At 44.3% G+C, this 24,443-nt stretch overlaps 1 pseudogene across 1 annotated transcript; it reads left to right on the forward strand.

The window, feature by feature from the left end:
- The first annotated feature begins 1,990 nt into the window (after positions 1 to 1,990).
- Positions 1,991 to 4,675, forward strand: LOC146820919 (heat shock protein HSP 90-beta pseudogene; annotated as a pseudogene). The gene has a single exon (XR_014963072.1). The product of XR_014963072.1 is annotated as a heat shock protein HSP 90-beta pseudogene (transcript).
- The last annotated feature ends 19,768 nt before the right edge of the window (positions 4,676 to 24,443 follow it).

The raw sequence follows: 24,443 nt of genomic DNA on the forward strand, positions 1-24,443 counted from the left end.
CTGTCAACTTCATGCAGAGAGGTATGCACATGCAAGATGGAGGCTCTAGGTGTAGGCCAGGCACTGCAAAGAAAACGAAGAGCCTGTATGCAATGTTATGGAGAGCCTCAATTGATATATGGCCCAACTGCCTGCCTGGGTCTGGCTCTAGGAGTCGTTTTTGCGGGCCCACAGGGACGTCTTCAACATGAATCACAATGGAAATATCCGTAGCTCTCTCTGCTGTGCACGCACACCTCGTGTTCCAGACGAGGTCCGCACTCTGGGTATCTTGGGCGCCCACAGCCTCTCTCTTTGCGGTCGGGCTATACCTCACCCGCAGGTGCTTTCGCGGTGCTCAGCACCTGTCATTAACTTGAAGTGCACCTCGCTGCAGGGATCCCCTGCGATGCATTGTCTTACGGTGTCCTCGTTCCCTGATTCCGGCTCAGGCATTTACTTTCGCTTTCGGCAGTGGTCTAGGCGGCCACGCAAGGCCGGGGCTGCACAACTTCAAGCAGGCCACAAGTCTCTGCAAGGCGCTAGCGTTCCTCCAGTCTCAGTTAAACGACGGATTTCAAACATCGATCCTTGAGCCTCCAGTTACAACAGAGATGCGTGGGGATTAGGGCCGGAGCCATTCTACAGTACGGCCATCTTCACCAGCAGTTTGCCATGCCCCCGACTGGTAACATTTTTATTTGTTAAAAAAATATCAGTATTACGTGTTGTGTTAAAATTATGTTCGGAAACCATATATATATATATATATATATATATATGAATTCCACTCCAAACACTGCTACAGCTTCTGGCGTTGAACAGCAATGGAGGACGGACCACAGATAAGTGCAAATTCCTTTATTGTGCCGTTCCCTTGCACCCTCTCAGTCGCCTGACGCGTTTCGATCCTCTAGGGATCTTGATCACATGACGTGCTGTTCAGTGCTTGATAGGTTTAAATACTGTTTGTTTCATTTTTTTGTTTTTAAAGTGAAACATGCAATTTCAATACATAGTATTGCAAACCATTGACATAGAAGACATGTTTATCACAATGTACACCAAGAAACTTTGGGTTAAAATAACATATGTTTAAATACATTGTTAAAACTTTAAAATAGTTTCCCCTTGGTTTCTAAAATACAGTACATAGGGCTTAGGGTAATGGTGATGACCCTAAACCATGTTGAATAGCTGCCGCTGTTTAGTGCAAATATACAATTGGCAAAAGACATATACCATTTTATAAAGTCTAGGTGTAAATACCTTGGCGTGTAGCGTAGGTATACAGTTTGAATAGTAACAGTTATAACCATTGGAATATTTCAATTTGGAACATGTTGTCCTCTGTCAGTGATGTCACTGACCATGTCATGAGTGATGTAATATGTGAGGTCATCAGCAGTGCATTGCGGGCGCGCAAGTTATAGTTGGCTGAACTAACTATAACGGGGGAATTTAAATGGTTTTGTACGAGTGAAAAGTCCAGCTAACTATAACGCCCCTGAAACCTATGGTTTTTTCAGTGAATTTTTAAGGTTTTTTAAATACTAATTCCTAACTATAATGTGCCTGAAACCTATGGTTTTTTCAGTGAATTTCAAAGGTTTTTTAAATGCTAATTTCTAACTATGCCTACAGAGATAGGACATGTGAAGAAAGGAGAAAAAACGCACAGAAAGAAAAAAAAGAAATGCAGAAAGAAACAACAGAAGTCCTCAAAGACGATGAAAAGTGCAGGAAGAAGGATAACGTGCAGAAAGAACAAACAGAAGAGCAGAAAGAAGCCTTGTTGCAAAATCATCCTGTACCCTCAACTTTTTCAGATGGATACTGGTGTTAACTGAGTCTGACTAATCAGTCCTAGAGCCAGTGCTATGTTAAAAGACACTCAGAATACAGTGAAAACACCTACATACACTAGAGAGCACTATGCGTTGGGGTCCCCCCGTGATTAGCATGACCTCCTCTGGAAGCCCCTAGTATATAAAAGGGCAGGGGTTCTCTTTCCACCGTAGACAGCAGCTGCAACATCGCCGCTCTGTACCCTTCTCACCTCTGCCCGGACACCAGGAGCCGCCAAGATGCCAGAAGAAGTCCAGCATGCGGAGGAGGAGGTGGAAACCTTCGCCTTCCAGGCCGAGATCGCGCAGCTGATGTCCCTGATCATCAACACCTTCTATTCTAACAAGGAGATCTTCATGCGGGAGCTCATCCCCAACGCCTCCGACGCTCTAGACAAGATAAGATATGAAAGCCTCACAGACCCCACCAAGCTGGACAGCGGGAAAGAGCTGAAGATCGACATCATCCCCAACCCGCAGGAGCGCACCCTGACTCTGGTGGACACTGGCATCGGCATGACCAAGGCTGACCTCATCAATAACCTGGGCACCATCGCCAAGTCTGGGACCAAGGCCTTCATGGAAGTGCTCCAGGCCGGTGCCCGAGAAGGTGGTGGTCATCTCCAAACACAATGACGACGAGCAGTACGCCTGGGAGTCCTCTGCCGGCGGCTGCTTCACGGTTAAAGTTGACACAGGTGAGCCCATCGGCAGAGGCACCCGCGTGATCCTGCACTTGAAGGAGGACCAGACTGAGTACCTGGAGGAGAAGCGTGTCAAGGAGGTGGTGAAGAAGCACTCCCAGTTCATCGGCTATCCCATCACCCTTTATCTGGAGAAGGAGCGCGAAAAGGAGATCAGCGACGATGAAGCCGAGGAGGAGAAGGTGGAGGAGAAAAAAGACGAAGAGGAAGCGCCCAAAGAGGACGAGGACAAACCCAAGATAGAGGACGTGGGCTCCGACGACGAGGAGGATGGCAAGGAGAAGAAGAAAAAGACCAAGAAGATCAAGGAAAAGTACATCGACCAGGAGGAGCTGAACAAGACCAAGCCCATCTGGACCCGCAACCCCGACGACATCAGCCAGGAGGAGTATGGCGAGTTCTACAAGAGCCTGACCAACGACTGGGAGGACCACCTGGCGGTGAAGCACTTCTCCGTGGAGGGCCAGCTCGAGTTCCGCACTCTGCTCTTCATCCCCCGCAGAGCGCCCTTCGATCTCTTTGAAAACAAGAAGAAAAAGAACAACATTAAGCTGTACGTGCGCCGAGTGTTCATCATGGACAGCTGCGACAAGCTCATCCCGGAGTACCTGAACTTCGTGCGCTGCGTGGTGGACTCCTAGGACCTGCCCCTGAATATCTCGCGAGAGATGCTGCAGCAGAGCAAGATCCTGAAGGTCATCCGCAAGAACATCGTCAAGAAGTGCCTGGAGCTCTTCTGCGAGCTGGCGGAGGACAAGGACAACTACAAGAAGTTCTACGAGGCCTTCTCCAAGAACCTCAAGCTTGGAATCCACGAGGACTCTGCCAACAGGAAGAAGCTGTCGGAGCTGCTGCGTTACCACACTTCCCAGACTGGCGATGAGATGGCAGCGCTTACAGAATACGTGTCCCGCATGAAGGAGAACCAGAAGGCCATCTATTACATCACTGGTGAGAGCAAGGAGCAGGTGGCAAACTCTGCATTTGTAGAGCGTGTCAGGAAGCGTGGCTTCGAGGTGGTGTACATGACTGAACCCATCGATGAGTACTGTGTCCAGCAATTAAAGGAGTTTGATGGAAAGACCCTAGTCTCTGTGACCAAGGAGGGCCTGGAGCTGCCAGAGGATGAGGAAGAAAAAAAGAAAATGGAGGAGAGCAAATCCAAGTTCGAGAACCTGTGCAAGCTTATGAAGGAGATTTTGGACAAGAAGGTTTTGGACAAGAAGGTTGAGAAGGTGACTGTCTCCAACCGCCTTGTCTCTTCGCCCTGCTGCATTGTGACCAGTACCTATGGTTGGACCGCCAACATGGAAAGGATCATGAAGGCACAGGCCCTTCGTGACAATTCCACCATGGGCTACATGATGGCCAAGAAGCACTTAGAAATCAACCCTGACCACCCGATCGTAGAGACCCTCAGACAGAAGGCTGAGGCAGATAAGAACGACAAAGCTGTCAAGGACCTTGTGGTCTTGTTGTTTGAAATGGCGCTGCTGTCATCTGGCTTCTCTTTGGAAGACCCTCAGACACATTCAAACCGCATCTACAGAATGATCAAGCTTGGGTTAGGAATTGATGAGGAGGAACCTGCTATTGAAGAACCTGTATCTGCCACGACAGATGAGATCCCACCTCTTGAGGAAGATGAAGATGCATCCAGAATGGAGGAGGTTGATTAAAGCACCGCACTGCAGGCTGTGTAACACCAGGCATGCTGCGGCAATTTGTTTCTCAAACTGACTCCTTGCAATTGCTACACGCCTCTGTTCTAGTGTTTGTGCCCGTTTGTTTTTCTGGCGAAAGGGTTGGAGAGGTTACTGGGCGGGGTAAGGCCTAAAGTAAAGGCCTGCGTGCATCAAGACGAATGGCGTCCAGCCAGCTGCTGCTTTATTGCACCCCGGAGTAGTCGGGGGTTGTGGCATGTGGGCAGATGGAGCCCATAACTGCCACATAGTGAGGTAGTTTACACCGCAGTAGGTCGGTGTTGTCCTCCCTTTTTCTGCTGGATCTAGAGTCTTGAATGTTCCCCACATCTCTGGGATAGACCCCAACCTGCTCTTATTGGACAGGTGAGTCCACTCTTCCCAGAAGTTGTCATTGTTGCAATTTTTGTTCCATTGAGATTAAAGTATACAGAATAAAGAATGCCGTTTTTACACTAAAAAAACAAAAAAAAAAGGGCAGGGTTTTAAAACTACCTCTTGAAACGCGCTACAGGGTGCGTTTGCACACGTCACCTCAGGCCCCATCCCCTCCCTTCCCCACTGTGTAAACACGCCCTGTGGCCATTTTAAGTTGGGAGATTAAGTCCCCTTGAATCCTGAGGGTCCCTAGGGTCCAACTGGGCCACTAAGTACCTCCAGTAAGCGCCACAGAGCTGCGTTGCAGAGAGATGTAAAAAGGGGCACGGAATAGACCACCTCTCTGCAACGCAGCGCAGTGGCGCTAACTGGAAGCCCCTGGTGGGCGAGTTGGCCCCCAGGGTCCCTCAGGATTGAAGGTGAATTATTTCCCTAACTTAAAACGCGCCACAGGGCGTGTTTGCACACGTTAACTGAGGCCCCGTCCCCTCCCTTCACCACTGTGTAAACACGCCCTGTGGCCGTTTTTAGTTGGGAGATTAAGTTCATCTAAATCCTGAGGGTCCCTAGGGTCCAACTAGCCCACTAGGTACCTCCAGTAAGCGCCACAGAGCTGCGTTGCAGAGAGGTGTAAAAAGGGGCACAGCCTGGACCACCGCTCTGCAATGCAGCTCAGTGGCGCTTACTGGAAGCACCTGGTGGGCTAGTTAGCCCCCAGGGGCCCTCAGGATTGAAGGGGAATTATTTCCCCAACTTAAAATGCACCATAGGGCGTGTTTGCACACGTCACCTCAGGCCCCGTCCCCTCCCTTCCCCACTTAGTAAACACGCCCTGTGCCCGTTTTAAGCTGGGAGATTAAATCCCCTTGAATCCTGAGGATCCCTAGGGGCAAAATAGCCCACTAGGTATGTCCAGTAAGCGCCATTGCAGAGAGGTGTAAAAAGTGACACGGCCTGCACCACCTCTCTGCAACGCAGAGCAGTGGCGCTTACTGGAAGCACCTGGTGGGCTAGTTGGCCCCCAGGGTCCCTCAGGATTGAAAGGGAATTATTTCCCCAACTTAAAACGCGCCACAGGGCATGTTTGCACACGTCACCTAAGGCCCTGTCCCCTCCCTTCACCACTGTGTAAACGCGCTCTGTGGCCGATCTAAGTTGAGAGATTAAGTCCCCTTGAATCCTCAGGGTCCCTAGGGTCAAACTAGCCCACTAGGTACCTCCAGTAAGCGCCACAGAGCTGCGTTGCATAGAGGTGTAAAAAGGGGTGTGGCCTCAGAATACCTGTCTGCAATGCAGCTCCCTGGCACATACTGGAGATACCTGTTGGGCTAGTTGGCCCTCAGTGACCCTCAGCATTGAAGGGGAATTAATTCCCCAACTTACAACTGGCCAGGGGGTGCGTTTGCAGAGTGCTGCAAGGAGGGGGCATGGCCTCCAGCGTGATGCCGGTCTTTTATTTATTTTATTTTTTTAAGAAGGAGGGCTGTGTGGCCCCCCTTCTTTTTCTAATTTATTGGCCCTGGGGACCCCATCCCCCGGGCCCTGCACCCTAATTTTTTTTGTTGAAAAAAATAAATTTGGAAGGGGGCATTGCCCCCCTCCTCAGGCCACTTATGGCCCCAGGGACACCATCCCCCGGGGCCGACCTTTGTTTTTTATTATTTTAAAAAAATATATATTTATAGAAACACCTAGGACATGCTGGACAAACCGTATGTACCTATCACCATGACGATTTGCGTGATATTCATTAAAAGGCGACTATGCATACAATGAATCCACATGGAATGTATTTACACTGCTAGTGAAGCTCTGACGTGTCTGACGCCCTACCGTGCCGAATCCCGGCGCCCCCGCCAGTGGGTACTCTCTAAGTAGACACCCTTGTCGTTTATTTATACAAACATGGGTAGCTATTGATGAGCACATTTAATACACACGCGCACCAAGCCATTCAAAGGGGATTCGACAAAAATTCAACCAAACTATGCAAGAAACCCCCCTCACGGTTAATAAAACACACATCCACCGCCAGATGTGTAATACTTTTTATTTTACTCTCTGGAAAGGAGACAAACCTCACTTGAGAGTCACAGCGTGCTCCTGGCTGAGCCCAATGCAGTGTTACACCCACCAGTGCCCGCCAAGTGCCACACACCTTTGTGTTGTATTCCACCAGTTAGTGCGTATGCTATGACACTCTCTAGCCCATGTGCACTGTAACACCACCCCGTGAATATGTCATGCCACACTTGCCTTCGCACGGGTTATATTGCCCCATCTAATGTGCCTTCCTCGATACCTATCTTATAACTCACAGCGCTATGCCATACATATTACAATCTGGGATCCATATCTTTGTCACAGTGCATATGCAACGTTACACTGCCCAGCATATATTTTATATTACAACTTTAGAGGCTAGTTAGGTTACACAACACTGCCCTGTGAATATTACACTCCAAGGCGCATATCGCATAGCACGCGCTAGTACCTGTGCTATCTCGCGCTCTCCAATGAATCTGTCATTGCGCACAATGTATTGCATATTATATTTCACGCCCCGGTTCATCTTATATCACACTTTGTGGTGCATAGTTTATACCATATACTATATCTAGTTTTCATTTTCAATCGTGCTCTCAGGACTATGTTCTATATAACACTGCGTCCACCTACCCTTTTCACGGGCATTACATTTTGCGATGGGGGTTGGAGGGTCAGGGGGTGTTTCTGCCAAGTGAGCCCGGAGTCACAGTCACAAACGTCCTCTTCTTCCTGAATAAAAGTGAGATTATGCTGCATACTTGTTCATATTTTAAGTAGTTCACACAGACACACATTTTAAAAACAATAAAGTTCCTAATACCCACCTTCTCTGAACAATTAGCTTGCTGCCCCATCCACCTCCTCCCTATCCTCTGTTGTCTGAATCCATGGACTAGCCTCCTCCCTCCTGCCATGCATGGTCTGATGTGCTGCCACTGCCCTCCATTTAGCATGATGTACCAGTCCACTCCTCCTGCCCTCCATTGCCCAATTCTGTGGCCCATCATTGACCTCCTGCTTAGCCTCTTTGCTTAGCTTGCTGCCCCTATTCTCCTTCCCCTGCTCTCCGATGTCTTTGTGCATGCCCCTGCTCCATCCTTTTTGCCCACCATGTTCCATGGACCTGCCACTCCTATCTACTCTGAGTGTTCTGTTGAGCTGCCACTCCCCTCCCACCTGCCTAGCATTGTCAGATGACTGTAACCTGTCCCTGCTACCTCTACCCTGCCTGTCCCCATGCCATGCCCTTATCCCCTTCCTCCTGTCCTCCATGGTCCATTTTACTGCCACACCCTTCTGCCCTCCCTGGTCTGTTGTGCTGCAACTGCTCCTCCTGCCTGCCCGCGCGGTCTGTTGTGAGGCCCCTTCCCATGAACTCTCTTGTCTGTGCCCAGGTCCTGACCCTCCCTTCTATCCTCCATGGTCCTTTGTGCATGTCCCTGCACCCTCCTTCTTGCCCATCATAGCCATTGTGCTGCCACTAACCCTCCTGCTTGCCATGCATGGTCTTCTGTGCTGCCATGGCCCCTCCCACCTTCCCTGTGTGGTCAGCTATCTGCCCCTGACCCCCTCCCACCTTCCCTCCATGGTCTGTGTGTATGCCATCATAGTCACACTGTTGCTCTCCATGGTGTGTCTTGTTTCTAGTGCCCATCCTGCCTGACCTCCATGGTCATCTTGCTGCTCCTGCCCTGCCCCCTTGCCCCCAGCCCTCTGTTTCCATGTGCAGACCCTATTCCCTCCCTCCTGGTTTGTCTGTTCCATTGTAATTTTCCTGATCCGTCCCTCCTGCCCTTTAGAGTTTGTTATGCTGCAGCTTTCTCTCCTGTCTGTCTATTATGGTCAGCTAGCTACCATTGCCTCTTTCCCCTCTGTTCTCTGTTGTCCATGTGCATGGTCCTGTCCCCTCCCTATTGCTTTCTATGGATTGTTGTGCTGCACTCCCGTCCCGCATGCCCTGTGTGGTGTATTGTGCTGCTGCAAACCCCGATGCCTGCCCTGTAGGGTCAGTCTGGTACACCTCTCCATGTCCCTCCTGTCCTCTGTTATCCGAGTCCATGTCCCTAGCCCAATTCCTCCTGCCTACCATGATCCAATGTACCATACTTGCGAACATTTTGAACTTGGTAAGAGGTAGATTTTGAAAAAAACTGCGGTATTGATTTTCCCCTTTGAGTTACATTGAAAAAGAGGAGATTGTAGACAGGAGACAGATCAAATAAAGACCATTTGAGCTTAAAAACATTGGACGTTTCCTGGCTGAAATGGGTCTGTTGGCATGTATGGTTGTACTACCACTGCCTCTTCCTTCTGCCCACAATGGTCAATTATATTGCCACAGAGTCTCTTGCCAGTCCTGTATTGTTGGTTTGTTGCCCCGACCCCCCTTTCCACTGCCCTTCATAGTCTGTTGTGCTGCCACTGCCCTTCCTGTCTGCCCAGTGTGGTCAAAATGTTGCGTCTGCACTCTCCTGCCTGCCTTCAATTTTCAGAGTCCGTGCCCCTGGCTTCTGCCTCTCAACAGTATCCCAATGAACAACTAGATTGCTAACATTCTATATTTATTACAAAAGTGTGGAACGCCTGACGTCATCTTGATGTAATCAAAACTATAATACCTAGAACATTTCCTTTAGAAATTACATATATGAGAGGGTCTTATTTGCATCAAAATTATGGTTAGTGCTCTAAAAAACTAAAATGAGAGTTTTCAAATAGCGACAAAAAACTTTTAAATTATTTGTAATCTTTATGTTTTTTTATCCAGTTGACCACTTGTTTAAATGTTGCACTTAGGGGAGAGGATGTGGTGTTACTTCCAGAGTTGCAGACTTTGCAACTGGGGAACCAGGTTGGAGTTTCTGCTTCAGCTCAACATTCTGTGATTCTGGTCAAATCACTAAATCTCCCCATGTCTACAACCAAAATGAATTTGATCTTGTGTGATGTAACCAATGCTCATGTAAAGCACTCCAATACCTGACAAGTCTGTACTATATAAAACTGCAAATGCACAAAAAAAAGTGTTTTGCACACTTCTATCATTGGGCTACATGTGGGCTACATCTGGGTGATATTTGTGCTGCATTTGGGCTCTTTTGTCTCTGGTGGCCATCTTGGGAGATTTATTTGTTATGAAGCTTCCTAATTTCCTCATTTACTGCAGTCTCCTCAGTAGGAAATGCTTTCCGTGTTTTACTTTGATTCCATCAAGAAGGTATTCAGATATGTCACACATTTGCCATAAATTCTGAATGTTAGCACTCTAGTTGCTCATCAGATCACTGTAGTAAAGCTACTGCTCACCATGGACGTCTGCTGCTGGTATTAAAAGTGCACGTTTCAGTCTGCATATCAGATTTTTTTAATGAAATAGAAGAGGATTTGAGAAGTCACTCAAAATGTGCCCTAATTTTTCTTTCTTCAGCACTAATCATAATTTCCATGCCAAATGAACCCCCTCATTGTGTTCCTTTTTAAAATAAATGTTTTAGGTGTTACCAGTTTATTCTAATCAAGATGGCTTCAGGTGTGCCATACGTTTGTCATAAGTAAGACAGTAAGCACTCTAGTTGTTCTTAAGAACACTCTGGGACATTCTGTCATTGGGCTATACTTGGGCTACATCTGGGTGATATTTGGGCTACATTTGGGCTCTTTTGTCTCCGGTGGCCATCTTGGGAAATTTATTTGTTATGAAGTTTCCTAATTTCCTCATTTACTGCAGTTTCCTCAGTAGGAAATACTTTCAGTTTTTTACTTTGGTTCCATCAAGAAGGCATTCAGATGTGTCACACATTTGCCATAAATTCTGAATGTTAGCACTCTAGTTGCTCATTAGATCACTGTAGTAAAGCTACTGCTCACCACAGAAGTCTGCTGCTGGTATTAAAAGTGCATGTTTCAGTCTGCATGTCAGAATTTTTAATGAAATAGAAGAGGATTTGAGAAGTCACTCAAAATGTGCCCTAATTTTTCTTTCTTCAGCACTAATCATAATTTCTATGGCAAAATGAACCCCCTCATTGTGTTCCTTTTTGAATTAAATGTTTTTAAGTGTTACCACTTTAGTCCATTCAAGATGGCTTCAGGTGTGCCATACTTTTGTCATAAGTAAGACTGTTGGCGCTCTAGTTGTTCTTTAGAACACTCTGGGAAGCTGCAGTAGAACACAAAGGAATCAACTGACAGTCTCTGCCCTTGTTGGATGTACATGTTTTACTGAGAATGTCAGACTTCATTCTCACATGACTGAGAAAGATAATGTGAATTTACAGAAAATATGCTCTCAGTTAGCTTATAGATCACCTTCCAAACCTCTGTGGGAAAAGCATGAGAAAATAGTTTTCTCTCAAACATGATTCATGATATCACAGCAGAAGGCTTTTTCACATGGTAAAATCACCTTAGAACACACCACAATTCCTAAAATGAGTATGGTACCATCAACAAATGATTTATAATGTAACTAAAGTCTTAAAACCTTCTATTAACTGCAATGCTTTTTAATGAGGTGCTATCATGTATATTGGTTCCAAGATGGCTGCCAACACTTCTTGGATGAAGTGCTGACAGCCAATCAGATCTCACGATGAGATGTGTGGTTAGGCTCCGCCCAGGTATATATGTGATTTTACTTTTGATTTTCTCAGGAATTACTGAACGGATATACACCATTTAAGCAAAAGGCTCATGCCTGACCTGAGGACTACCTCTTTGCCAAATTTCAAGTAATTCTGTTCAGCCGTTCGGGCTGTACCTTTGACTAAAGGTCCTATGGGAAAATGCATTGGTAAAACGCGTTTTGGGACCCCCTTTTTTCTCAGCCCCCGCTTGACGAATCACCCCGAGACTTTCAGGGTAGGAGCTGAGCGGAGCGCCCCATTAGTTTTTAAAATTTCACGAAGGTAAGTCAACCGGCGCCAAAGTTATTCAAAATCGAATTTTTAGATTTCCTATGGGAACTCGGTCTAACTATAACTATCTACTGGCGACCGCCAGTAGATTATATATATATATATATATATATATATACAAGACGTGCTGAAGAAACAGTGGCGACACCTTTTCACGAGGAATTTCGCATTATCCGGGAAACATGGAGCCGAGCTGGAAGAGGCAAATCAATGCCACAAAGGAAAAAAGCAGACGTAGAACAAGGAGGGGCGGCTGGAGCAAGCAGCAGCACTGCATCGCCTCGGATCACCCGGAGCAGGAGAGGGGCGAGACGGCAACATCAGAGTCTCTTACAGTGGTAAATTTAACACCAAGAACATTAACGGAGGCGGAATTAAAAGTTTTACAATATGGATTAAGTTTCTGCCCCTCAAGGAGATCTGAGTACACGCAAACCAAAATTGATCTGTTCCGATTTGCGCGGAAAATGAAACTCGCAAAATATTTTCAGGGCAAAAAGTCCACAAAAGAGAAAGAAATAACATCAATCAGTGAAATGGAAAATCTTACAGCTGGTGATCTAGAAACGTTGGCAGTCATGGAAGATTTGCAACATGAGGGCGACCCCAGACAACTGATCACAAAGAAAGGTGTGGATCAATCGGAGATTATCCAAATCAATCCAGGTAGCCCATTCAAACCAGCGTCCAAATTTGTGCCGATGATGCCAGCTGACTCCATAGATATATTCACTGAGGCAGTGACACAGGATTTGATCAAATTGAGAGGAAGCAACATGAATAACAGAAGGAGGGGCAATATTACTGCACAACAAAAACAGGCAATCAAGGATTTACAAAATGATAAATCAATTATCTGTAAACCGTCCGACAAGGGGGGGAATGTTGTCTTGATGACTTTTGATTATTATCAGAAAGAAGCACTGAACCAACTTAATGATACATCTAGTTATATGAAAATAACACGCAAAGAATTTGAAAGCAGTGCAACATCTCACAGGAATCTTCTGAATAGGTGGTACCATAAGGGGATGTTATCTAAAGAAGAATATGGTTTCTTGGAGTGCAGATATCCTAAGATTCCAACATTTTACCACCTACCAAAGCTACATAAAGACCCCGTTAACCCCCCCGGACGCCCAATTGTCTCCTCTTTGGGAAGTTTAACTGAGCACATGTCCCAGTATGTGGATTTCTTTTTGTCTGTACCAGTCACCAAACTCACCTCCTACATCAAGGATACCAAGGATTTTTTGAAACGAGTAGAAAAAGTACACTGGGAGAATGACTTTGTAATGATGACTCTCGACATATCCAGTCTATACACTAGTATCAATCATGATCAAGGAATGCAGGCGATTCAACACTTTCTGAATGATCGGCCAATTAATTTGGCAGAACATAATGTAATGATAATTGAGTTTGTGAGATTCTGCCTGCACAATAACATTTTTCTGTTTCAGGATGTCCTGTTTAAACAAATACGCGGTACCGCGATGGGGACCTGCTTCGCCCCCAGCTACGCGAACTTGTTCGTGGGCTGGTGGGAGGAGCAGGTGGCCTGGGCGGAGACCAATGTATGTTGGACTCAAAGAGTCATTTGTTGGACAAGATACATCGATGATTTGTTCATTGTTTTTAATGGAACTGAACAAATGGCAAATGAGTATGTTGAAGTACTTAACAACAATGACCTTAACCTTAGGTTCACAGGGGATATCAGCAATAAATGTGTGAACTACTTGGACTTAGTGGTGTTCCCTGTGGAAGGTAGACTGTGCACTCGTTTGCACAGAAAGCCGACCGCAGGGAATTCTGTATTGCATGCCCGGAGTTGCCATTTTGAGAAGACCATAAGTAGCATACCCTATGGGGAACTCCTCAGGATTAAGCGGAATTGCTCCCTAGATAGTGACTATCAAGTAGCAGCGAGAGAAAGCATGAACAGGTTCAAGCAAAGGGGTTATCATCAGGACATCCTTAATGAGGCTGTCAGAAAAGCGGAAACAAAGTCTAGACTTGATTTGATTGAAAGTGAGGATCACATTACCAGACCAGCAAGTAAGATTGACAACAAATTCAGGATAATTATAGATTATTCTGAGGATGCTCAGGTCATCAGAAACATTCTAAGAAAGAATTGGTACATCCTAAAAACGGATTCAGTTTTAGGAAAAGATATACCAAAGGCACCACCATTGACATTTAGAAGAGCCAGAACGTTACGTGATGACCTGGTACAAAGCCATTGTAGTAAAGAGAGGATAACACCACCCTTTGGCAGAATAACTGGTTTTTATCCGTGCTTAAAATGCAGGGCTTGTAAAAACAGCAAGAAAACAACACATTATAAAGTCCCAGGTCTTAAATCTCCCAGAAAGATCAATAAACTGATGAATTGTAATACCAGCTTCACAGTTTACTGCCTGGTTTGCCCCTGTGGTCTATATTACATAGGGAGCACCATTCACCCAACCAAGGTACGCATTTTGGAACATATGAGGGCTATTCACAATAAGGATGTGTCATATCCAGTGGCGAGACACTTTGAATCCCTCCACCAGAGCAATAGGGATCTATTGAGTTTTTTCTGCCTGGACCATGTTCCACTAAATGTTAGAGGGGGTGACAGACAGTTACAACTAAGGAAACTTGAATCCAGGTATATCATTGATGTACAGACCAAAATGCCACTTGGTCTGAACAGTGGGGAGGAGTTGGCTGTCCACCTGTAGTTTAAGGTATCTATATATGGATCTTGATTATGTTGTATTTTTATTATTATTTTGATTGAAATTGTTTCTTCAACATATGACAGAACAAAAAAACCCATCCAGGGTGTGATGTTTTGAAGGCCCATTCAGGGCAGAATTGTATTGCAACAGAGAACTGTGTTTGCATGTTAGTAATGGCCGCCAATGTGGACTGAAGCAAGTCCTATGTTGTTGTCTATGTAAATGGAGTATTTATGTCCACTGAAAAGTCATGGCCTCTAGCAATTGACGAAGGCGATAGCTGAAACGCGTTTTGCTGTAAGCTGGTCCAATAAAGCATATTTGGACAACTGTTCCCGTGAGTGCTGGTGCCTTTTGTACCCGGAGCCTTGACTGAGTGCGGTGTCCGTCACCGCAGAGAAAGCACCCGACCGCGAGTGAAGGGGCGTGACGGAAAAGCGAGCCGGATATATATATATATATATATATATATATATATATATATATTCACTTAAAAAACCATAGCTTTCACACATGTTATAGTTAGGTGGATATTTCACTCGTAAAAAACCAATGAAATTCCCCAGTTATAGTTAGTACAGATAACTATAACTTGCGCGCCCGCAATCCACTGCTCATGACGTCACATATTACATCACTCATGACATGGTCAGTGGCATCACTCATGACATCACTGATGACATCATCCTTGTGATAGAGTGGCGGTCGCGCGAGTTATAGTTATCTGAACTAACTTTCAGGGTAGGAACTGAACGGAGCGCCCCATTAGTTTTGAAAATTTCGCGAGGATTCGTCAACTGGCGCCAAAGTTATTCAAAATAGAATTTTGAGATTTCCTATGGAAACACGGTCCTAACTATAACTATCTGCTGGCGACCGCCAGTAGATAATATATACAAACTAAAATTTCTGATGTTCTAGAAAATAGCAAGGACACCTTAAAAGTTGCAGTGTAAAGGTTTTTACTGACTGCACCAGCAACGCGTTTCAATGCTGGCTCCCGCAGGAAGCGGGGGCCGGCTGGGACCGTGGGGGGATTGGCACCTCCCCACGGTCCCCAACGAGATGGCTAGGCCCCGGGGGATGGGGTCCCCGGGGCCAGTAGTGGCCCGGGAGGGGGGTCACGTGGCCCCCCTCCTAAAAATAAATAATTTTAAATGGCCCGGGGGATGGGGTCCCCAGGGCCAAAAGGGGACACAGGAGGGGGGCAAGGCAGCACCCCTCCAAAAACAAAAATAAAAAAAAGGCCATGCCCCGGGGGATGGGGTCCCCGGGGCAAATTATGGCCTCGGGAGGGGGGCCACGCGGCCACCTTCCCGATTTTTTTTTTTTTTAATAAAAACATACAAATTGGGGGCAGGCCGGGGGGGATGGGGTCCCCAGGGCCAAAACATAAGAAAAAGAAGGGGGGCTACACAGCCCCCCTTCTTAAAAAGATTTTTTTTTAAACGGGATCGGGGAGGAGGCCACGCCCCCTCCTTTCATCCCTCTGCAAATGCGCCCCCTGGCGGTTTGCAGAGGGGGAACAAATTCCCCTTCAATACTGGGGGTCCCTGGGGGCCAACTAGCCCACCAGGAACCTCCAGTATGCGCCAGGGGGCTGCGTTGCAGAGAGGTGTAATGAGGCCATGCCCCTTTTTACACCTCTCTGCAATGCAGCTCCCTGGTGCTTACTGGAGGTGCCTGGTGGGCTAGTTGGCTGCCAGGGGTTCTCAGGATTCAAGGGGACTTAATCTCCCAAATTAAAACGCACCACTGGGTGCATTTGCACAGTGGTGAAAGTAGGGGGCGGGGCCTGAGGTGATACTGTGCAAACACGCCATGTGGCGCATTTTAGGTTGGGGAATTCATTCCTCTTCAATCCAGAGGTCCCCTAGGGGACAACTAGCCCACCAGGTACCTCCACTAAGTGCCACGGAGCTGCGTTGCAGAGGGTTGTAAAAAGGGGTGTGGCGTCGGAACACCTCTCTGCAACGCAGCTCCCTGGCGCATACTGGAGGTACCTGGTGGGCTAGTTGGCCGCCAGGGGACCTCAGGATTCAAGGAGACTTAATCCCCCAACTTAAAACACCCCACGGGGCACGTTTGCACAGTGGTGAAGGTAGGGGGCGGGGCCTGAGGTGAGATCTGTGAAAACACGCACTGTGGCGCGTTTTAAGTTGGGGAATTAATTCCTCTTCAAACCTGAGGGTCTATGGGGACCAACTAGCCCACCAGGTACCTCCAGTAAGCGCCACGGAGCTGTGTTGCAGAGTGTTGTAAAACGGGGCGTGGCCTCTGAATACCTCTCTGCAATGCAGCTCCCTGGCGCATACTGGAGGTACCTGGTGGGCTAGTTGGCCCCCAGGGGACCTTAGGATTGAAGAGGAATTCATTCCCCAACTTAAAATGTGCCACAGGGCGTGATTGCACACGTCACCTCAGGCCCCTCCACCTTCCTTCCCCATTGTACAAATATTCCTCTAAAATCAGCCGAACTACGAATTCCGATTTACTCACCTGTAATCAGGAGAGAACCCAGTGCTGCATCTTTTAGCCCAGCACTGACCCTGAAAAGTAATTCTAAGCGTACTTACCAGTAACTTGTATTTCCTTCCATAGGATTCCATTGTGTGGTTTTCACCAGAACATTTTCTAAGTGTCCATTTTTGAAACGTACAAATATTCCTCTAAAATCAGCCGAACTACACATTCCGATTTACTAAACTGTTATCAGGAGAGAACCCAGTGCTGCATCTTTTAGCCCAGCACTGACCCTGAAAAGTAATTCTAAGCGTACTTACCAGTAACTTGTATTTCCTTCCATAGGAATCCATTGTGTGGTTTTCAGCAGAACATTTTTTGTCCATTTTTGAAACGTACAAATATTCCTCTAAAATCAGCCGAACTACGAAATCCGATTTACTCACCTGTAATCAGGAGAGAACCCAGTGCTGCATCTTTTAGCCCAGCACAGACCCTGAAAAGTAATTATAAGCGTACTTACCAGTAACTTGTATTTCCTTCCATAGGAATCCATTGTGTGGTTTTCAGCAGAAAAGTTTCTAAGTGTCCATTTTTGAAACATACAAATACTCCTCTAAAATCAGCCGAACTACGAATTCCGATTTACTCACCTGTTATCAGGAGAGAACCCAGGGCTGCATCTTTTAGCCCAGCACTGACCCTGAAAAATAATTCTAAGCGTACTTATCAGTAACTTGTATTTCCTTCCATAGGAATCCATTGTGTGGTTTTCACCAGAAAAGTTTCTATGTGTCTATTTTCACAAGCTAAAAATATTCCTAAAAAATCGTCTGTATGACTTAAACACATTCTTTCAATTGTTTACAGGAGGATGGCCAGTGCTGGATACAGGATCCACCACTGAGTAAGAAAAAGTAATGATAACACTACTTACCTGCTAAATGAATTTTCTGCCATAGGATAACATTGGTGATTCTATGGGAAAAAGTTTCGAAGTGTCAAGTTTTAAAATTCAATAATATTCCTTAAAAATTACTACTGTAATCAAAGAGCTTTTACTCAACGGTTTACAGGAGATTTCCAAGGACTGAATCTAGGATCCAGTCCTGTGGTTAGAAAAGTAATCCATAAAGTAACTAATTGCATTTAACTAGAAATTCACATTGAGCTCAATGTTGCTTTGTGTTTGAAATTGTGTTGCCCATTGCAACAACTGTAATTACTGTATTTAAAAGTCTGTTGCCTATTTGCCAAGTATTTAAACTAAAGTAAATCATTCTGAGAAAGTATATTTTGTATTGTAATGTATAATGTAATTATAATGTAATTAAAAAAATAAACCAAAAAAATAGCTTAAAAAATGTAGTAAATCAGAATCAAAAAAATCAGTATAACAATTAATACATTCAAAATTGTCATTTACAAAACCTTTGAAACTCACTGAAAAAACCATAGGTTTCAGGCCTGATATAGTTAGGAATTAGCATTTAAAAAACCTTTGAAATTCATTGAAAAAAACATAGGTTTCAGGGGCGTTATAGTTAGGAACTGGCATTTAAAAAACCTTAGAAATTCACTGAAAAAACCATAGGTTTCAGGGGCGTTATAGTTAGCTGGACATTTCCCTCGTACAAGACCCTAGAAATTCCCCGTTATAGTTAGTTCAGCTAACTATATCTCGCGCCCCCGCAATGCACTGCTGATGATATCACATATTACATCACTCATTTCATGGTCAGTGACATCACTGATGACATCACTGATGACATCTGAAATGACATCACTGATGACATCACTGATGACATGATCTATGTGATAAATGAGTGCATCTTCTCACACCCTTTGATATACTCAATCAAAATTTCAGACGTCCATTCTCAAAACAATAGATACTCCAATACCAGTAACTACATACCCACTCATTGACTCTTAGATCTACACACACATCCACTCACTCACCTGTACAGTGCCTCATACTTACAGTCACTCAGTACAGGACTATCATATGCATGTATACACCTACATAGACACTCACATACCACCAATCATCCATAGAGGTACTCTCACACCTAGTCAGTCATGCAAATAATTATTCACACTCCCATTTACTCACCTATGCAGTTATGCACACACAAGTTCACTTACTCATAAAAATAGTACCACATTCTTACGCTCTTATACAATCACTGATACAAGCACACACTCATCCATACATCCACTCTCACAAATCACACACTCTCACATATACCCACTTATGTACTCTTACACACATATATACTGCCTTTCACATATGTAGTTACTCACACATGTACCACTGAGACATACATTCAATCACTAACATACCCATACATACACTCACCCAACCATACAGTCCATTACAGATGCACTATTAAAACCATGCACCCATAGAATCACCCACTCACACATGTATGCACAGAGTCACACACACCACACCCACACAAACACTCAGGCACCCATACAGATACTCAGACAACCAATCAATAACCCATAGAGACACTCATATAGCTATTCACAAAACCATGCAGCCGCTTATACACCAACAGACAGACAGATACAGACATTCACACAGTTTAGTCACTAGTCTGCAGTAAGATACATTTAATGACTCACTTTAGAGTCAGTCACGCACCTACTAAATCATCCATTCACACATTTATACACCCACTCATTCTTCCATAGGTTTTTCCCTATATCTATAATTAAACATATTTAAAATTTACAGAAACACACACTCACTGGATGGCGTCATCAGTGATGTCATCAGTGATGTCAATTCAGATGTCATCAGTGATGTCATCTGTGATGTCACTGACCATGTCATGAGTGATGTAATATGTGACGTCATCAGCAGTGCATTGCGGGGGCGCGAGTTATAGTTAGCTGAACTAACTATAATGGGGGAATTTCTAGGGTTTTGTACGAGGGAAATGTCCAGCTAATTATAACGCCCCTGAAACCTATGGTTTTTTCAGTGAATATATATATCTATCTATCTATATATATAGATATATATAGATATATATATATTCACTTAAAAAACCATAGGTTTCACACATGTTATAGTTAGGTGGACATTTCACTCGTAAAAAACCAATGAAATTCCACCGTTATAGTTAGTTCAGATAACTATAACTCGCGCACCCGCAATCCAGTGCTCATGACGTCACATATTTCATCACTCATGACATGGTCAGTGGCATCACTCATGACATCACTGATGACATCATCCTTGTGATAGAGTGGCGGTTGCGCGAGTTATAGTTATCTGAACTAACTATAACGGTGGAATTTCATTGGTTTTTTACGAGTGAAATGTCCACATAACTATAACATGTGTGAAACCTATGGTTTTTTAAGTAAATTTGCAAGGTTTTTTAAATGCTAATTCCTAACTATAATGTGCCATTTTTTAATGGTTTTTCACCGTGCGCGCACCCCGCGATTTAAAAAAAAATAATGTTTTTTCACCCTTTGGGGTCCTTTAGGGACCCCCTGACAAAGGCTAGGGGGTCAGGAACTCTCTACCCTGCCCCCTTTTCACGTTCGCCACCTCTCTTTTTCACTCTCGCACCCAAAACAAACAAAATGGCTGCCGACACTTCCTGATTTCGACCGATTCGAACGTTGACTGACATGTAACCACCAATCAGAATTACGCTAGCGCACGTTATAGATATGTATGTGCTTTTAAATGCAATTTTCTCAGGAACTACTGAACAGATTGACCCCATATATGCAAAAGGCACTTCCCTGACCTGAGGACTACCGCTCTGCCAAATTTCAAGTAATTCTGTGCAGCCGTTCGGGCTGTACCTTCGACTAAAGATCCTAGGGAAAAATGCATGTGGAAAACGCGTTTTGGGACCCCCCTTTTTTCTCGGCCCCCGCTTGACGAATCACCCCGAGACTTTCAGGGTAGGAGCTGAGCGGAGCGCCCCATTAGTTTTGAAAATTTCACGAGGATTTTCAACCGGCGCCAAAGTTATTCAAAATAGAATTTTCATATTTCCTATGGAAACACGGTCCTAACTATAACTATCTACTGGCGACCGCCAGTAGATAATATATATATATATATATATATATATATATATATATGTGTGCGTGTGTGTGTGTGTGTGTTGGTGTATGTTAGGGCAATTTTCATTTTAGGGTTTAGGTGGATGTAGGTTTTTGGATGGCAAGGGTATTTTAGGGTATATAGTGGGCATAGGTTTTGATTGGCAAGGGGCTTTTTAGGGTTTAGGTTGGTATAGGTTTTTGAGTGGCAAGGGTATTTTTTAGGGTTTAGGCTAGGTATAGGTTTTTGGTTAGCAAGGGTATTTTTAGGATTTAGGTGAGTATGGGTTTTTAGGTGGCAAGGGCAGTTTTAGGTTTAAAGGTCGGTATAGGTTTTTGGGTGACAAGGGTATTTTAGGTGTTTAGAGTGGGTGGGGGTTTAGGGGTTTACGGGTTAATAGGGCAAGATATATATAATGTACCTCATCCCCAAATACTTAAAGATCCCAAGCACCCAATTGGAAGGCCGATCACCCCTGCCAACTAAAAGTCTTTTTGAAAACACTTCAAAATACGTCAAATATTTTCTGCAAGGATGTGTTAGAAATCTACCCTCATTTATTAAGTACACTGGTAGCTTTTTAAAGAGAGTGTATGACATTCTATGGAGTGATAAGTACTTGTTGATCACGGTTGACGTTTCCTCTTTATATACCACTATCAATCATGATGATGGAATTCATGCAATGGGGCAAAGTAGACCATTGAGTTTCTATGAACATACAATAATGTTGATCTCTTTGATGAAGTGGTGCTTAAATAACAACTACTTTCTTTTCAATAATCAGGATTTCAGACAGGTTCATGGTATAGCGATGGGTACCGGCTTTGCCCCCAGCTATGCTTATTTGCATATGGGCTGGTGTGAGGAGCAGGTGACCATGGGAAAGTAAGAGATCAGCATGTCATTTGTTGGTTGTGATTCATTGATGACCTCTTTTATGACATGGAGGGAATCATTCCAGGTTGCCACTGAATTCATAGAAGCATTCGGCCCAAATGATCTTAATTAGCATTTCTTTGGCAATGTAAGTGCAACTTAAATAGAATTCCTTGACCTACAAGTATTTGTACGAGGGGGCAGATTTAAGATCAGACTATACAAAAAAATACATCAGGCAACTCGACTTTGCATGCGCATAGTTTTCATCCTCATCATTTAAAGGCTAGCATCCCCTATGGGGAATTGCTCAGGTTAAGGAGGAACTGCTGTTGCATAGACAATTGACATATAGGAAAGGATGAGATGTTGGAAAGATGCTTGTAGTGTGGTTATACTAAGGTATCTTTGTCTTCAGCCATAGCCAAAGTAGAATCGAAGAAGAGGGAGTCTTTTTCTTCACAAGTAGGCAAAAACAGAAACAGGAATCCGCCATCAGACTGATAACAACTTTCAATTGGGAAGAAAGATATTTGCAAGGCATACGACGGAAACATTGGGACTTGGTGAAGGGGGATTACATTTCTGGGCCCACGATACCCCAAATCGCCGCAGATAGCTTTTCAATTGGGGTATTTCATGAGGGATGCCTTGGTACTGAGTCATCCTGAAGTAATTAAGCCAAAGTGATGGTTGCAGGGGACCAATGATCAATACTAAAGGAAATATGGCACTATTCAGTGATCAAACAAGCAAGATTAAAGGTACATTCAACTGCAAATCAGAATTTGCAGTATATGTATTGGTTTGTAAATGTGACATGCGGTAAAGAACAAAGATTGAACGTGCCTAGTGGCACAACATGTTTACAGTTTACATGTTCATGACCCCATATGTCTAACCCATTTTGTAATTGATACAATTCCAAGAAACCCTGAGGGGGGCAATCGAGACAGAGCATTGAAACAATAGGAGAGCAAATACATCGTAAATTTAGACACTTAATTTCCCAACAGTCTGAACAACAAAGATGAACTGAATTCATTTCTATAATACTATTGGTCAGTAACTGGCTTCAAATAGCACAATTTTTTTTTATATCCATGATCTTATTTAAAGTATGGTAAATTAATTTGAGCCAAAAGAATTAAATGTTGTGGTCCAATATGAGTTATCAGAAATAGTAACTGGAATGTAAGAAGAATACTCCATGTCAAGGGGTGCATGTATTTTTGATCAGTTTTTATATCAGAAGTATATATGAAGGTCCAGCTTTTATGATATAGAAATTGCCCACTGGGGCTAAATTAGTTATTATGCATTCACAGCAAAAAGATTGGTCTGCGTCTACTTTGGAATCCATTTAGGCAGGAAGTACATTCAGGTAAAGAATGTATTTGCAAAATCCGATAAAAAAACTTGGTGCTGCATTGATGGAACCATATCCTTTACGCTATAATGATCACTGTGCCCGATGCATTAGGCAATATTATCAATTGCAACCTATTTATTTATTCATTTGTTGTATGAAATTCAGGGAATTCCTAATTGTCAGGTAATACATTTATAATATGTGTGAAATAAAAAACTATTTATGTTTGAATCTAATTGTGTATTGTTTCAATTAAATGAAGACAGACTATGAAATTCAGTCACTCTTTGTAACTAATGATGTGGACACTATTTAAGCAATGACAAAATGACACCATGCATGTGTGAGCAAGGTCACGTTGTGACTGAAACATATTATAGTGGACAAAAGTGCAGTGACTCAAATTTGGCAATATCCGGAATCTGCGTCTGGTCCTTTGGTGGATATTTACTACGGTGTGGTGTTTAATAGAAATTTTGCTTTTGGACAAGGGAGCGGCATGTTAGCAGCTCCCCTTGTCCAAAAGCAATGCCAGCTCCCCCAGGAGGTGCGGAGCTGGCTGGGACCGCGGGTGCATTGGGGCTCCCCCACTGTCCCCAACATTGAGGCCAGGCCCAGGGGGATGGGATCCCTGTGGCCAATAGTGGCCAAGGGAAGGGAGGCCACACGGCTCTTCTCCCTTTTGTAGTTTTGTTTTTAAATAAATACATAAATAGGACCGGGCCTGGGGGATGGGGTCCCCTGGGAAAAAAGTGTCCCATGTCCCCCTCCCAAACCATTTTTGAAAAATAATTAAAAAAGAGGCAATGCCCCAGGGGATGGGGTCCCTAGGGCCATTATTGGCTTCAGGAGGGGAAACACGTGGCCCCACTCCATAATTAAAAAGAAAATGCTGGTAGGTCCCAGGGGATATGGTCACCAGGGCGAGTACCGAATAATGGAAGTGGGGCGTTTCTTTTTTCTTTCTATTTTGGAGTCACGACCCCAACGCGGCTCTCAGCACAGCCCGCCATGTAACGTCACATAGAATTCAAAATTCACCTCAAATAAATGATTTAGTAGCATATGATTTAGAAGGTAGTGTTGTATTTGTGAAGTTGTTTTAAAGAGGTAGTGTGATTGAAGTTAATGACAAGATTAAATTTGATAGAGTTGTTAAAAATATATAAAATTAAAAATTAAAAGTTAAACCTGAAAATTGTATTGTATTGTAGTACATTGAATTAATGCTTTCGCAGATTCGCATCAGGTGTGCGAATCCACAAAATTTTTTTTTTTTAAATGTGTATGTGTAAAAAACTTTTAGATTCACTATTGTGTTATAAGGTAGCTCT

This window comes from Triturus cristatus, chromosome 6, assembly GCF_964204655.1.
Source record: "Triturus cristatus chromosome 6, aTriCri1.1, whole genome shotgun sequence".
NCBI classification, from domain to species: domain Eukaryota; kingdom Metazoa; phylum Chordata; class Amphibia; order Caudata; family Salamandridae; genus Triturus; species Triturus cristatus.